The sequence below is a fragment of the Astyanax mexicanus genome, chromosome 18 (assembly GCF_023375975.1).
Source record: "Astyanax mexicanus isolate ESR-SI-001 chromosome 18, AstMex3_surface, whole genome shotgun sequence".
Taxonomy (NCBI): Eukaryota; Metazoa; Chordata; class Actinopteri; order Characiformes; family Acestrorhamphidae; genus Astyanax; species Astyanax mexicanus.
Genome location: NC_064425.1, coordinates 2,843,445 through 2,859,892, shown reverse-complemented (window position 1 = coordinate 2,859,892; position 16,448 = coordinate 2,843,445). Strand labels below are relative to the sequence as shown.

General features: G+C 38.3%; 1 protein-coding gene across 2 annotated transcripts in view; it reads right to left on the bottom strand.

Annotated features, from left to right (window-relative positions):
- drd2a (dopamine receptor D2a) overlaps nt 1–9,663 on the bottom strand; it is a 114,911-nt gene extending 105,248 nt beyond the window's left edge. For both annotated transcript variants that reach the window (XR_007425335.1, XM_022675103.2), the window contains exon 1: nt 9,258–9,663. The gene's annotated coding sequence lies outside the window, so the exon portion shown is untranslated. The remainder of the gene's footprint in view (nt 1–9,257) is intronic.
- Nucleotides 9,664–16,448: the final 6,785 nt, after the last annotated feature.

Below are 16,448 nucleotides of genomic sequence, written 5' to 3'. Positions count from 1 at the left end.
TTCCCAGACACCATCTAGATAAGCCCCTTTAGCAATTCATGAAGAGGCGACTTTCCTTCCTTATCACTTCCAGTAGTTCTGGGGTCATCTTCACAAAGAATATCATTACTGAAGAAAAGTTCGGAGAGCCAGGAAGATGAGAAGATAAGACAATATTAGGTTTAAAGATGGGATTTTGTTCAAGAAGAAGTTGAAGAAGTGAGTCATCATCAGGTATCTCTCACAGTACTTGTGACTAGAGTTTATCATATAGGGATTTTCATATATATATGATTAAAATAGTGTGTATAATATCTTTGGTTTGCGCAAATACGCTAATATGACAATGTTAGCATTAGCATTTCACCTGGATTTGGAGTACTGTGCAGCTCACTCATTTCAGCCCAGCAAAATGTGTCATTAAAGGTCCATTTAAAATCGTAATGTTAATATGTTATGCTTTTTGTGTGTACATTTTCATATGTGAGAGTGGTCAAACTCATAAAAAAAGGGTAGATAACAAAAAGATGAGAGCAAAGTAAAGGTGGGGTAAAAGAAATATGAAAATAGATTCAATAACGGGCAACAAGCAACTGACACAGGGGGCTATTTATACTAAGAGCACCAGGTGGGAATGATTAGAAGGCTGGTGAGCTAGAACGCTAAAGTGTTTCTTAGCTTGTAAGCAAATCAATACCAAAATTACTTATACATTAATGTTTTTTTTAATTATCTGACTACATTTACTTGATATCGTTATGAGTTTGTGGTAGGAGTAACATAAATAAGCAGCAGGTGGAGACAGAGGCCACACCCGAGTTCTAGTAAGGAAATACTGTCTGAAGCTCTTGAACTTGAACTGCATGTTTTCTTAATAGCTGATGACAAATCCCAATAAAATGATAAATTACTACTGAAAATAAGTAATAGTTATAATCCTAATCTTTTTTTTTTATTTTGAAAATTATACAACAAATGTAATTTAAGAGAAAAATGTAATTTTACTGTATACTAATTTAGTTAGCCTTTGTACTTTTTTCATATGTTAAAATGTTTTAAAGTAGTGTAATACTTTCTGTTATAAAAATATAGCAGGCTATTATTCAAGAATTCAAGCAGATTGTATTGTCATTTCGCATTACATATCGTACATGAGGAATAAAATAGAATAAAAATAAAATAATATTAGATATAAATTAAGATAAATACACAGTATAAAGGAGTGAGGCAGTAGAAGCAACATGAAGTCCAAAGTACAAATTTGCTATATTGCTATATTGTGATAGTAATTAAAGTACAGTGAAGATTAGTGTGATAAACATTATAAACAGTATTTTATATGCACAGCAAATTTCCAACTAGTGCTGTGCGATGTGACGATAAATATCGTGGAAATACCCTATCGTTTCTACAGTAATTTCATCAATCATTCATGCAAATTAGGGTTGGGCGGTTTTTCAAAGTTTTTCATACCCTAATACGTCGTCAGATTATATGGCAGTATATGGTATCACAGCCATATAATAATTTAAATTATAATTTTAATTATTTCACTGGAACCGCCACGCTGCCACTGCTCCTTCTGTTTTATAGGTGTTGCGTCTCACAGCGCTGGTAAAGCTTTATATTCTGTCTTTAAGTTACTGCTTTATGATTAGTACAACTTTATTGGCTCTTAAATTGTTGTTTTTGTTCATTTCTTTGCATTTGTTATTTTTTTGTTATTACTTTGTTTTGTTTTATTGCCCAGACGCAGTTTATTCACTTTGGGATATTTGCGGGGGTTTTTTTTATTTATATTATTATTATTTTTTTTTTTTGTACCTGTGTTCACTATTTCACTATTTTTTGCTCTTTTAAAATTTGTTAGATTATATTTCTTTTAGCATTTTGAGCTTGGTTTAGCTGATTTTTTTCCCTATTTTATATCTATTTTTCTGTTTTTATTAAATGTTGTTATTGGCTTATTAGCTTCTAGCCTGTTGCTGCCTTCTTTGTTATTTAGCATACAGAACTTCTCACTGGTCTTTTAAATGAATGTTGATTTATTCATTTAATAGCTGTATCTGACTATTTTAAGCCAGACCGACACTGTGTGATTTTTTAATCGGGTGCGGAGAGCTCATCTGCATGTTTGAAACTGAAAGTGAAAGTTCTCCTTAACTGAAACTAATAAAAACAGTAATTAAAAGAAAAAACTAAAACAAACTGAAATTACAGATTGAATACCCTCATTTTCATGTTTGTTAATTTATTTATAAATAAATATAATAAGTAAGTAAGCAATTATATTATTTAGTCATATTTTTTTTTGAAGAATAACTGAAAGCATACTGAAATGTGGTATATCATGATATATATCGTTATCGTGATATAAAAAATTCCATATCGTGATACATGATTTTTCCCATATCGCCCAGCACTACTTCCAACTGCTGCCAGCATGTTGCTGTATATTTCTCAGTGTTTTTAATACAGTGTTCTTATGTGAATTTAAATAATTTACCTGTATCTAACAGACCGGAGCCTCTGAACTCTATCTCACTCTGACCGCAAATGGAAGCACATCAGTAGATGCAGAATTCTGTTTTCTCAGAAGACACAGAGACGGAGACAGGGGGACATCACTGATAAAACAGGACACTGTCATTTAAAGCCATTTTCCTCCGTGCGGCAGGTGACCTTGACACCTTGCTCTACAGACCGGTCGGTGGGTAATGTGTAGATGCATTAGAGGGAGGAGGAAAACGAGATGGCCGGGAGGAGATACAAGCTCTGCGATCGCTGAACAGCAGCAGGACATGTTCTGCGGCCGGGAGAGCTCGTCTCTGTATCGACCTGAGGTTAAAAAGGGCAGCTTGTAGTGTCGCTTCATTGCTGTAAACTTATGAATTAATTATAGGAAACCTTTCAAGTGGAGCCCGAGATCATAACCAGGCTAAATACTGTGTCTAGCCACATATGCATTATTTATTTCATAAATTAATTTTATGTTCTTACATTGTTTATGGCTTTCTAACTCATATTATATGTTATAGTATACATTCTTTTAAAACCATATATATATATATTTATTAGATTTATGTTACTTCTGTCAGTCCTTATGCTGTCAGTCCAGCGGTTCTGGACTCTAATTCCCACGTCAAAGACTCCAATTCACATCATGCACTCACACTGGACCTTCCTGACGCTACGATGTTCCTGCTCCCCCTGCTTCTGATTGCTCTCACCTGGTCTGTTCTAGTATAAATACCCCCATCTGTTTGCTGAGCCCAAGATCATAACCAGGCTAAATACTGTGTCTAGCCACATATGCATTATTTATTTCATAAATTAATTTTATGTTCTTACATTGTTTATGGCTTTCTAACTCATATTATATGTTATAGTATACATTATTTTAAAACCATATATATATATATTTATTAGATTTATGTCACTACTGCCAGTCCTTACGCTGTCCTTACGTCTGGCTGTTCTGGACTCTAATTCCCATATCAAAGACTCATGCACTCACACTGGAACTTCCGGACCTTCCTGACGCTACGGTGTTCCTGCTCCCCCTGCTTCTGATTGCTCTAACCTGGTCTGTTATAGTATACATACCCCATCTGTTTGCTTAGCTCTTTGCCGAGTATCGAATCTAGTTTGCTAGCTCTTCTTCGATGCATTTCTTTTGTTGTTTTATTTTGTTACGACCTGTTTTGTGTTTTTTTACTACTCTCTTGCCTATCCCTCTGTTTAGTTTGTTTACCGTTGCCGATCTATTTTTGTATTTTGACTTTTTGACTCCTTTTGCCACCTTTTTCCTGCTTGATTACCCAAGTATGACCCCGTTTTGCCCTTTTCACTGGTATGTTGTTAACTATTGCTGCCTTTTTGTTTTATTAAAAAATATATGATTGAAAATCAGCAGTACTTAAAAAATCCAAAAATCCAAATATATCTGAAATTGTCACGGGATGATCAAGGATTGGACCCAAATGTAAAAAGCAAAGTCTGAGCAGATCGTTTCCTTTTCTAAACTTTAGTATTTCTTATCACGTTAGTAAAGTTTAATGTTTGTTCCAGAATTTCTAAAGCTTGTCTCTGTACTTCTTGCCCAATTCCAGCCTAGCTTTTCTAGTGAAGGCTGTGTAGATTTGTTTCTGTCTTCTGTGAACAATAAATTGTGTTACCACCACTTCTGTCCTCTGGTTGTTGTTTCTAATGTTATTAAAAGTTGTTTTTGGGTCTTTTTTTACAACACTCACAATGTTTCTGTCATCAAAAGCTCTTGTTTTCCTTGGTCTATCTGTTCAACATCTGTTGCTCAGTACACCAGTGACGACTTTCTTCTTCAGGAAATTCTCTCTTAGCTTTACAATTGCTTGATTTTCACCCATAGACTTTAATGCACAGTCTGCACAGGCAAAACCAAAATCTGAAACTGAGCGTTCAGAAATTCGGCACTATTTATTGATTGAGTAATCAATGTATTAGGACACAGCTGGGCAACAAAACAAATCTGAAAATCATATGTTCCAATACTTTTGCTCAAAAGAACAATGGGTAGGTTTAGACAGACGGTGATATCTTCTAAAACTGAATTAGATCCAGACGTAAATACCTAGAAATAAATATTTCTTGTCAAACCCAAATGTCAGGGTAGTATATACAATATGCATTGCATGCATAAGCTCTGCTATAAACCACACCAGTGTACAAACAGCTTATTCTTTATTTTACAGGGGAATGCCAAAATGTGCTTAATTTTAAACAGGTGTCAATGTAAAATAGGAGTTTCGCAAGTAATTTTAGAGCATTTCTATTGGTCTAAATCTCCTGGAATGATCAAATAAACAGATAGAAGCCTCCCATTGGGTGATTACATCATGGGTGATTATGTGTCAGCTGTTATTTAACTCTATTTAACTCTATCTGATGCAGTAAGTAGCAGCGCTAGAACCATTGGATATGTTTTAATGGATATGGATATGGTTTTGGTAAATTTTCTGCCTGACATTACACCACTTAATCTTGAGGGTTTATATTCAAGCATTACATAAAAAGCTTTGAGTAAATCTGCTAATGTCAAAATATAATGAATAAAATCATAAAATTTGCTCTTTCGTTCATTTCAACTTTATTTTAAAATCAACATTTTCCTCAATACAAATCAAACAGTTCACGTCCTCCAAACCTGTTATGATGAATAAAAAGTTGTTTGAGGAAAGTTGTGGCCACTGAGGGGCATCGGTAAGAATGCACACGAAGATGTTACAGGGGGGTTATTGGAGATTTATTATAAATAATAAATCACTAGTAGTACAGTAATTGTATCAATTATGTGTGTGTATGTGTGTGTGTGTGGTTTTCTGAAAGAAAAGGAAACAAATAACAAAGGAGAAATTACTCCATAATACAATAATAAAGAAATTAGCATCAGTATATTCTGTAGCTTACAAACAAATATGAAATAGCCTGACCTAAGCTAAATACCAAATGCTACATTTACTAGTTAAGAATAAGTCAGAAATGCCACTGTTTCCCATCATAACTTACTAAATAAAGATAACAAATAACCATTTTACACATACATTAACACCATAAGCATGAATATGCACAATATGAAGACATCAGATAAACATTAAGCACTGCAACCTCGCGGGTAGAAAATTACCTCCGCGATTTAAATGAAGCAAGGTTTAAACATAAATCCTGCCTATAATACACCAGACAGCATAAAAACACTAAATAAGCAAGTGTACTCACGTTTCTGGACGCACACAAGACACAAGATAAGTAATAAACTTCTAACAAATAATATGTACAAAGCAGTGAAAGATGGCAACCTCTCCCCAAAACTCTCTAGAATATTAAAGGTGCATGCATCATTCACATGCATGCACAGGAGGAGGTGCGCTCTGATTGGCTGATCCTATTACTAATAAAACGTCTATCTGGCACCCTAGTCAGACCCTTTGTCACAAAACCTTTAACTTCGGGTTATGTTTGTCTAGATTTTACGTCTGTTTTTTAAACCTGCAGAATTTGGGTTGATTGATAGTGGAGTAGAGAGAAAGTGAACAGGCAGCATCTCCAAGTGTCCTGTAGGAGATTTCAAAGCTTATTTTACTGCAGAAAAAAGGCTTTTGCATCACCTACATGTTATTGGGTTAATAGTGAAAGTAAGAGCATTACCACACACACACACAATGTGAAGGAAACTTAATGGATTAAGACTAAAAATAACTGTGTAGCCTTAAGAAAAACATTTATCAATTAGGCTTACTGGCAAAAAAGGTCTGATGAGTCTCGATTTACCCTGTTCCAGAGTGATGACGCATTATGGTAAGAAGAGAAGCAGGTGAAGTGATGCTCCCATCATGTCTAGTGCCTACTGCACAAGCCTATGAAGGTGGAGCTATGATCTAGGGTTGAAGCAGTTGGTCTAATGCTGCAGGTTTAGGTTCAGCAACAGTATGTGCTGAAAGAATGAGGTCAGCTGACTCTACCTGAATATACTGAATATAGACCAGGTTATTCCATCAATGGATTAATTTTTTCTTCCCTGATGAACATGGGTATATAACAAGATGAACAATGTCAGGATTCATGGTGCTGGAATTGTGAAAGAGAGCATGGAGGTTCAGGGAGCATGAGATCATCATTTTCACACATGTATTGAGAGAGAGTTCACCACAGAGTCCAGATCTTAACCTCATTGAGAATCTTTGGGATGTACTGGAGAAGCCTTTGAGCATCTTCCATTATCACTACAAGATCTTAAAAATAAAAAATAATGCAGTTCTGGACAAAAATAAATGTTGTGACATTGCAGACGTTTGTGGAAACGATGCCACAGTGAATGTGTGCTGCAGACAAAGGTAAGTCCAATGTTATATGTAGAGATCTTCATTAATCGCACATTGCACCAGTAAGAGCAGAGTGTGAAGGTTCAATTAGCAGGGTAAGAGCACAGTTTTGCTCAAAATACTGCAATGCACACTATAACATTATGGGTGACATACCAGAGTTCAAAAGAGGACAAATTGTTGGGGCACGTCTTGCTGGAGCATCTGTGACCAAGACAGCAAGTCTTTGTGATGCATCAAGAGCCACAGTATCCAGGGTAACGTCAGCATACCACCAAGAAGGACCAACCACATCCAACAGGATTAACTGTGGACGCTGTAAGAGGAAGCTGTCTGAAAGGGATGTTCGGGTGCTAACCCGGATTGTACTCGAAAAACATAAAACCACGGCTGATCAAATCACGCAGGATTCAATGTGCACCTCAACTCTACTGTTTCCACCAGAACTGTCCGTCACCACAATCAATTATTGTGCTCTAAAACCAGGTGTTTCAGTTTAATTCTCCAACTCCTGTATGTTTTTATTGGACAGCAGTGATATATATACACACACACTGTGCACGCATAAGCTCAGCTATATCCTGTATCACTAGTGCAAAAAAAAGAAAAAGCACCATAACATCCCCTCCCCTGGTGTTTCAATCTGTTTTATCACTGCATCCTTTCCAGGGTCAGCAGAAAAAAATGACTCCTATGTTTCCTGGACATTATGGACAAATATCTCCAACCATTTTTCTCGCAGCAGTTAATATAAATGCACTGTAAGCATGTAAATAATCTGATTTCATTACTTTACTTTGCAAGTGGAGCACTGTGTTTAACACTCTTGGTCCCTAAATAAAAACGTGTGAAAAGTAGCTGCCTGGAAGTCAGCCTGTCCCAAGACCTACATGCACTGGAGAAAATGAAGCTCATCTGTCCTATTTAGAAGAGTCTTAAATATATGAGCTGTGTTTTATCTGGAATAGGGAGGAAATAGAGGTCTGGAACTTTAGGAAATTGGTTTGGTTGTTGGATTATAATACTGTAGCTCATTCATGCTTTCTGAAAATAGCCTGTACTGAAAATAGACAAACTACAAATGAAACTGGATACAGGACACAAGCACTGTCCTTCCCCTGCTCTCTTACTCTCTCTCTCTTTCTCTATATATCCCTCTATCCCTCTATCTCTCCTTCTCAAACACACACTCACATATGCACACACAAGCACATGCTTAAAAACACACACATACATACATGCTTGTGCACACACGTTAATATGCAGAGGTACACACATAGCTTTTCCGCAACGTAGAGAAAAGTAAGGAGCTGCTTTTATTGCAAATTTGCCAAATGATCATAAAGTCCGAAATATGCACAAAATAGCTTAATAACTCCATATAAACAGTATTTAGTTCCCCTTGTCAGGGCTGGTTCTGGAGGGGGCTGAGGGGGGCATTGCCTCCCCCCTAAATATTGTTTTTGGCTTTGCTCCCCCCATGTGCAATGCGAGAAATGACTACTTTTTAAAATGATCTCTGAACAAATCTTTGAACCAATCATGAAAACCCATTTTGCTTATTTCTGATTGGCTGTTTGAGTCTATATAAAAGTGGCAGACAGTTTGGAGAAGGTCCTGTCAGTTTGAACATGAGAGGCAGGGATATATATATATATATAAGAGTGAAATAAACACTTCTTTCGGAAGTATATATGTTAAATGTAACTTGTTTGTTTGTTAGTTACAAGCCTTTTAAATTAGCAATTAAATGCAGGACTTTCTCTTTGCAAGGCAGAAGTAGTTTGCCACTTTGTAAAGGAGTATAGTAGTTCATTAAAAAAATATATAACATTTATTATATTTATTAATGTGTGCTTGTAATCTTTACATTATTTTTTCTACTGTACAAATTTATTTATCAAAAAACTGTACCGGATTGTACCAGTACATTTTCCATTACATAAACAGAAAATTCCTACAATCCTTAACCAGATTTTTCCATTAAAGTTAATTTCCTCTATTTCTTTTAGTATAAAAATGTAGTTTATACTGTAGAAACAATCTGTAAAAAGCGAAATTTCTGTTGAAATTCAGCTGAAGAATAACCCATAAAACAACAGTTTTCTTTATATTTTAATGTACTAATCATATTTGTATTCTCACTTATTCCTATTTCCACTTTTGAATATTATATTCTCCACCTAAATCTAGATACTTTTTCACATCACAAAGTTTAGTATAAATTTAATTTACCCAAGTTATATAAGTATTCAATTATTATGCTTTACATATAAGTTTGAATATACAGTAACTCTGGCTAAAAATCAACATGCCCACCCAAGCAAAGCAGTCTAGAACCAGTCAAGTCCTTTCATCTTACTGATCATCATATTTCTAATCATCATTATTCTAATAATCAATAATAACCAGATCTCTTACCTTTACAGCTTCACAACTTTCATTAAAGGATCACAGGAATTCACTTGTGCGCCATTTACATCCACTGTCCTCCTCCTCCTCCTCCAGTGGTTGAAGCTCTCCGTGCACAGCTGGAACAGCGGGATCAGCTGGAGCACGCGCTACTCGCTTCTGGACGCACTCCGTACCGGTGCACGAGCGTCCAGGCAGCACGCCAGCGAAAACGAGTCCCTCCAAACCAGGCAGCTCATTCTGATCCACAGAAAACCCGCGCGCAAACCTGCTCCCCTCCGCACGAGCCGCGAGCTCGCATCGCTTCCGGCCGCTGAAGCGCTCGTGCTCGCTCCGGAGCGAAGCCCGTACATCTGCGCAGCGCGCGCAGGAAGTATCAGTAGCCGTGTCCCGCGCCGGAGCCGCTGCGCGCGCGTTTACGCACCGTGTAACCTTCAGAAGATACCCGGGAGACTGGAGAGGTGGAGGAGTGGGAGGGGGCGGGGACAAGGCGGGGCTACTGAATAAACATGAGAGAGAAAGTGGGAGAAAATTCTCTTTAAAAATACAGCTCTGGAAAAAAATAAAGGACCACTTAAAAGTGATGAGTTTCTTTCTTATTATTTTACCAAATTGAAAACCTCTGGAATATAATCAAGAGGAAGATGGAAGATCACAAGCCATCAAACCGTTAAACCAAGCTGAACTGCTTTAAGTTTTGCACCAGGAGTAAAGCAGCATATAGTTATCCAAAAGCAGTGTGTAAGACTGGTGGAGGAGAACATGATGCCAAGATGCATCTAAAAACTGTGATTAAAAACCAGGGTTATTCCACCAAATATTGATTTCTGAACATGGTCTGGTTTGATGGTTCCAATGGTCTAAGCTGGTTTGATTGTGTAGCTGGTCTACATCAGTAAGGTCAAGTTTTACCAAGACATCCAATATGATTAAGCTGGTTGACCAGCAAGACCAGCAAGACCATTCTGGTCAACCAGCATGACCAGCAAAACTAAGCTGGTTTGAATGTTTAGCTGGTTGACATCAAGCTGGCTAAGCTAATGACTAAGCTGGTTGGCTTACATGGTCTGGTTTTGATGATTTAGATGGTCTAAATCAATCTGACCAAGCAAGTTTACCAATATGATCAGCATGGCCAAACTAGCTGACCACAAAGACCAGCAACACATTACAGGCCAAATATAACATACACTATGCTAGTTGAGAGTTGATTAACAAGCTAGCTTCCCAGCGTGAGATATTTATTATCTGTATGACTAGTTTTATCATCAAATATCAGCTAAAACCCGTCTAAAACCATCTACCAGTAAAAGCTGGTCTTAAACTGGATTTTTCAGAAGGAGTGTTCTGAATAATGCAGAGATGCTTAGGATCCAATATCACTGATACTAAGTCTATTAATAAACTGAGCTTCTATTATTAGAGTATTACATGTGTCATGTTACCATTTTACCAATGTTTCTTAAGTTTCATGTTATAGATTTCTACAACTACACAGCCATGCGCTGACTGGGTTTCATCTTCTCATTCCTCCTGAGAAACAGAGCACAATGCACCTCATCTTCACTGCTGTCAATGAAGAAGAAAAATGTGAGGACCACTTTAAATACCAGTCAGTCATCCTAACGCAGAGTACAGTGTTTTTTTAGTGAAGCCAGAGAAGAATCACTTTTGCTTCATACATAACTATGGGTGGAGATGTGAGATATGAATGTGAGGAACCGTTAAATTGGTAAAGAATTGTTTTTACATGAATGGGTGGTTATCCACCTCAAATCACTACACATAGACACAAAAATATGAGGACCATTACTGTGTACCAGTTCAAGAACAACTCACTGTTGAAAATAAAGGTGACACTAATGATTCCACAGAATCTACAATAAGGAAAACACTAAACAAGAATATAGTTCATGGGAGGACACTACGGAGGAAGCCACTGCTGCACGTTTGAAGTTTGCATAAGAGCACCTGGATGTTCCACTATTGCAGTACTGGCTAAATATACTGTGGACAGATGAAACCAAAATTGAGTTGTTTGTAAGGTAAACACACACACCGCTATATGTGGAGAAAAAAGGCACAGCACACCATCATCAAAACCTCATCCCAACTGTGAAACATGGTGAAGGGGGCATCATGGTTTGGGCCTGGACGTTTTTTTTTGTCATCAACAGAATAATGAATTCCCAAGTTTACCAAGACATTTTGCAGGAAAACTTAAAACCATCTGTCCTCCAACTGAAGCTCAACAGAGGATGGATGATGCAGCAGGACAACGACCCAAAACATAGAAGTAAATCAACAACCGAACGACTTCAACAGAAGAAGATAAATAAATACTCCTTCTGGAGAGTCCTGACCTCCTGAACCCAACTGAGATGCTGTGGCATCATGACCTCAAGAGAGAGATTCACACCAGATATCCCATAATATTATAGCTGAACTGAAACAGTTTAGTGAAGAGGAATGATCCAGAATTCCTCCTGACCGTTCTGCAGGTCTGATCTGCAGCTTTTCCATCAGAATAGACCACAAAGCAGCCAACGAACAAGTTTATAAACCAATAAAATAGTAGCTTGGTTCCACCCACTGCAATTACAGTGGAAAAACAATAGTACAAGAAACATTGAGGGAAAGCAATAGCTATTTTTTACTAATTAAATGTGTTTGAGAACACTTTTTAATTCATGTTTCCTTTATTGTTTATGGTGGTGATGGTTTATGAAATAAAAAGTAATATGAAAAATAAAGCTTTTCACACACACTTCCAATGCAACTGAAATAAACAAAAACTTATTTTTTTAGTTAATTGGATTTATTCTCTATATAGATTTTATAGTACAATATTAGAGTTTTCTTTTCTAATCACCGGAGATAATTCATGTCTGAAAGGGTTAAAATATTATATAATAATAAAAATACAGTCATGTTCCAGCAATAGGAAACAAACCTGTATGAGCTGCTTAAATTTTAAAATTAGTATCAATATTTAGAAATATTTAGAAACATTTCTTCACACTTATGCGCCTCTATTGCAATAATTGGACCTAATTTACTAATATTCTTATAAGAATGTGCAGTTTAGAAGTGATATTCTGTTATATTCTGTTGTAATGATGGATGAATGATGTTTTTTAATGAATAAAACACTTACATTTCAGAAACTTCGGAAGTGAGTTTTAAGGGGAAATTTCTTCTATTTGACACATTATGACTCACATCTCCATTCACATAATAATAATTTGTGGAATATAAATTTATTAGAACATAGGCGTGTTCAATTGTCAGTTATTAGCCGCAGTGCTGCCCGGATCCCCCTCTACTATATAATCCTGTGAACCCTGATAATGAAGTCGCTCACTGGGAAACACTACTGGTGTGAAATTAGTATTGAAGAGCTGTAGGATATAAAGCCACTTGAAAACACCTTAGAATAAACTAAGCTAATCTTACCCTCTCGGTTGTGGTTTCTATGACATCTGGTCTCACCTCACAAAGCTACGGGTGCTCTTCCTTTCAGGATCTCGCTGTTATACCTGCTTTATTCTGATAGAGATCATGGTATACTGAATTTAGGCCACTGTGGAGTTTGCACCTTAATATAAAGACCTGTTAATTAATGCAGGACACGAATGATCCATGCTCGAAAGGTAATCTTCATGACCCAGAGGAAGAACCACTTCAGTTTCTGGATCAGTTTCTCTGATTTTTCTATTTATAGGTTTATGTTTGAGTAAAATGAACATTGTTGTTTTATTCTATAAACTACAGACAACATTTCTCCCAAATTCCCAATAAAAATATTCTCATTTAGAGCATTTATTTACAGATAATGAGAAATAGCTGACAAAAAAAAAAGACGCAGAGATTTCAGACCTCAAATAATGCAAAGAAAACAAGTTCATATTCATAAAGTTTTAAGAGTTCAGAAATCAATATTTGGTGGAATAACCCTGGTTTTTAATCACAGTTTTTTTTCATGCATCTTGGCATCATGTTCTCCTCCTCCACCAGTCTTACACACTGCTTTTGGATAACTTTATGCTGCTTTACTCCTGGTGAAAAAATTCAAGCAGTTCAGTTTGGTGGTTTGATGGTTTGTGATCATACATCTTCCTCTTGATTATATTCCAGAGGTTTTCAATTTGACATATTAGAGACTGTAACTGTTTTATTTAATCTTACTTATTCTTAACTTTTATTTTTTATTTAAGCTCTCCTTTTTATGTCCTTTTTATTTCTTTCATTATTTTATTATTTTATTTTTTATATTTTTTAATGGTTGTGTATTATTGCTTTTTAACTTATTTTGATTAGTTTCTTTTATTATTATTACTACTATAATTTTTATTATAATGTTTCTTTAATTAATTTATGTAGTTCTATTGTACTGTAAATGTAAAAGTTCATTTTAGCTTTCATCTCTTTTTGATCTTAATTTCTTATCAATTAAAACATGTATTATTAGGTTGGCTTGGAAAAGCCAACTTATTGTTCTTCGAAATCTTATTATTATTATTATTATTATTATTATTATTATTATTATTATTATTATTATTATTATTATTATTATTATTCTCTGTAAATTTTATAAACAGTTTCTCCTCCTACAGTTTTCAAGCCAGAACCACGAAACTTCACAAGATGATAGAACCTATTGCCGCGGGGTGTGCTTGTGCTTTTCTAAGTGATCGGACCCGCCAAAGTCAGATTTTTTCCCATAGACTTCCATTCACACTTTTTTCAAACTGCTCTAAAAGTCACAATTTTTAAGCTAGAACCACGAAATTTACAAGACATACAGAACCTGCAGAGATGTTTCAGACGATATGCTGATCGCACAGATGCGATTTACGGTTTTCGTAAAATTATCATACGAACTTTCCCCATTGGAATGAATGGGCGGAATGTTGGCCATCTCACACACACCAGCCGATCCTGCGCACGGCCCCCCTCTCTGCCCTGCTCCTCAGTACTGTATCTGTATGGAGAAGATACTGCTGAACACAACCCACACCAGAACCAATACCACACTACACACACCCCACACCCCACACCACACACACACCACACATACACCACACCTTACACACATTCCACACCACACATACCCCACACCAAACACACTCCACCCCACACACTCCACACAAACACATACCCCACACCACACACACTCCACCCCACACACAATTCATACCCCACACCACACACACTTTAAAACACACACACACTCCACAGATCATATACCCCACACCACACACACTCCACACCACACATACCCCACACCCCACACACTCCATACCACACACACACTCCACACCACACATACACAACACACACTTCAAACCACACATACTCTACATCCCACATACCCCACACCACACACTTTAAACCACACATACCCCACACCACACACATACCACACACACACTCCACACCACACAAACCCCACACCACACACACTTTAAACCACACACATTCCACAGCTCACATAGCCCACACCGCACACACTCCACCCCACACACACTTCATACCCCACACCACACACACTTTAAACCACACACAAACTCCACAGCTCACATACCCCACACCACACACACTCCACCCCACACATACCACACACACACTTCACACCACACACACTCCACACCACACAAACCCCACACCACACACACTTCAAACCACACAAACCCCACACCACAAACACTTCAAACCACACATACCCCACACCACACACACTTCAAAACACACATACCCAACATCACAAACACTCCACACCACACAAACCCCACACCACACTTTAAACCACACACACTCCACAGCTCACATAGCCCACACCACACACACTCCACCCCACACACAATTCATACCCCACACCACACACACTTTAAAACACACACACACTCCACAGCTCACATACCCCACACCACACACACTCCACCCCACACATACCACACACACTTCACACCCCACACCACACACTCCACACCACACATACCCCACACCACACACACTTTAAACCACACACACACTCCACAGATCATATAGCCCACACCACACACACTCCACACCACACATACCCCACACACTCCATACCACACACACACACTCCACAGCACACATACCCCACACCCCACACACTCCATACCACACACACACTTCAAACCACACATACCCCACACCACACACACTCCACACCACACAAACTCCACACCACACACACTTCAAACCACACAAACCCCACACCACACACTTCAAACCACATACTCCACACCACACACACTTCAAACCACACATACCCCACACCACACACACTCCACACCACACAAACCCCACACCACACACACTTTAAACCACACACACTCCACAGCTCACATAGCCCACACCACACACACACTCCACACCACACATACCCCACACCCCACACACTCCATACCACACACACTCCACAGCTAACATACCCCACACCACACACACTCCACCCCACACACACTTCACACCCCACACCACACATACCCCACACTCTCCATACCACACACACACTCCACAGCTTACATACCCCACACCATACACACTCCACCCCACACATACCACACACAGTTCACACCACACATACCCCACACCACACACACTCCACACCTGACACACAACCCACACTCCACCACACATACACCACACCACATACACCCCACACCATACATACTCCACCCCACACATACCACACACAGTTCACACCACACCTACCCCACACCACACACTCCACACCTGACACACCCCATACTCCACACACTCCATACCACACACACACTCCACAGCACACCCCACACCACACCATGCACTCTACACACCCCACAAACTCCACACCCAACACACTCCACACCACACACACTCTACAGCCCACACCACAACCAGTTAGCAACACCTTAGCCACACCACACCACACACTCCACACACCACACACGCCCCACACCACACACGCTCAACACCACACACACCCAACACCACACACACTCTACAACCCACACCACAACCAGTTAGCAACACCTTAGCAACCACCTGGAAAACGTTGGCAACTGCCTAGCAATCACTTAGCAACCACTTTAGAAATTATAGCAACTGCCTAGCAACCAGTTAGCAACACCTTAGCAACCACCTGGAAAACGTTAGCAACTGCCTAGCAACAGCTTAGCAACCACT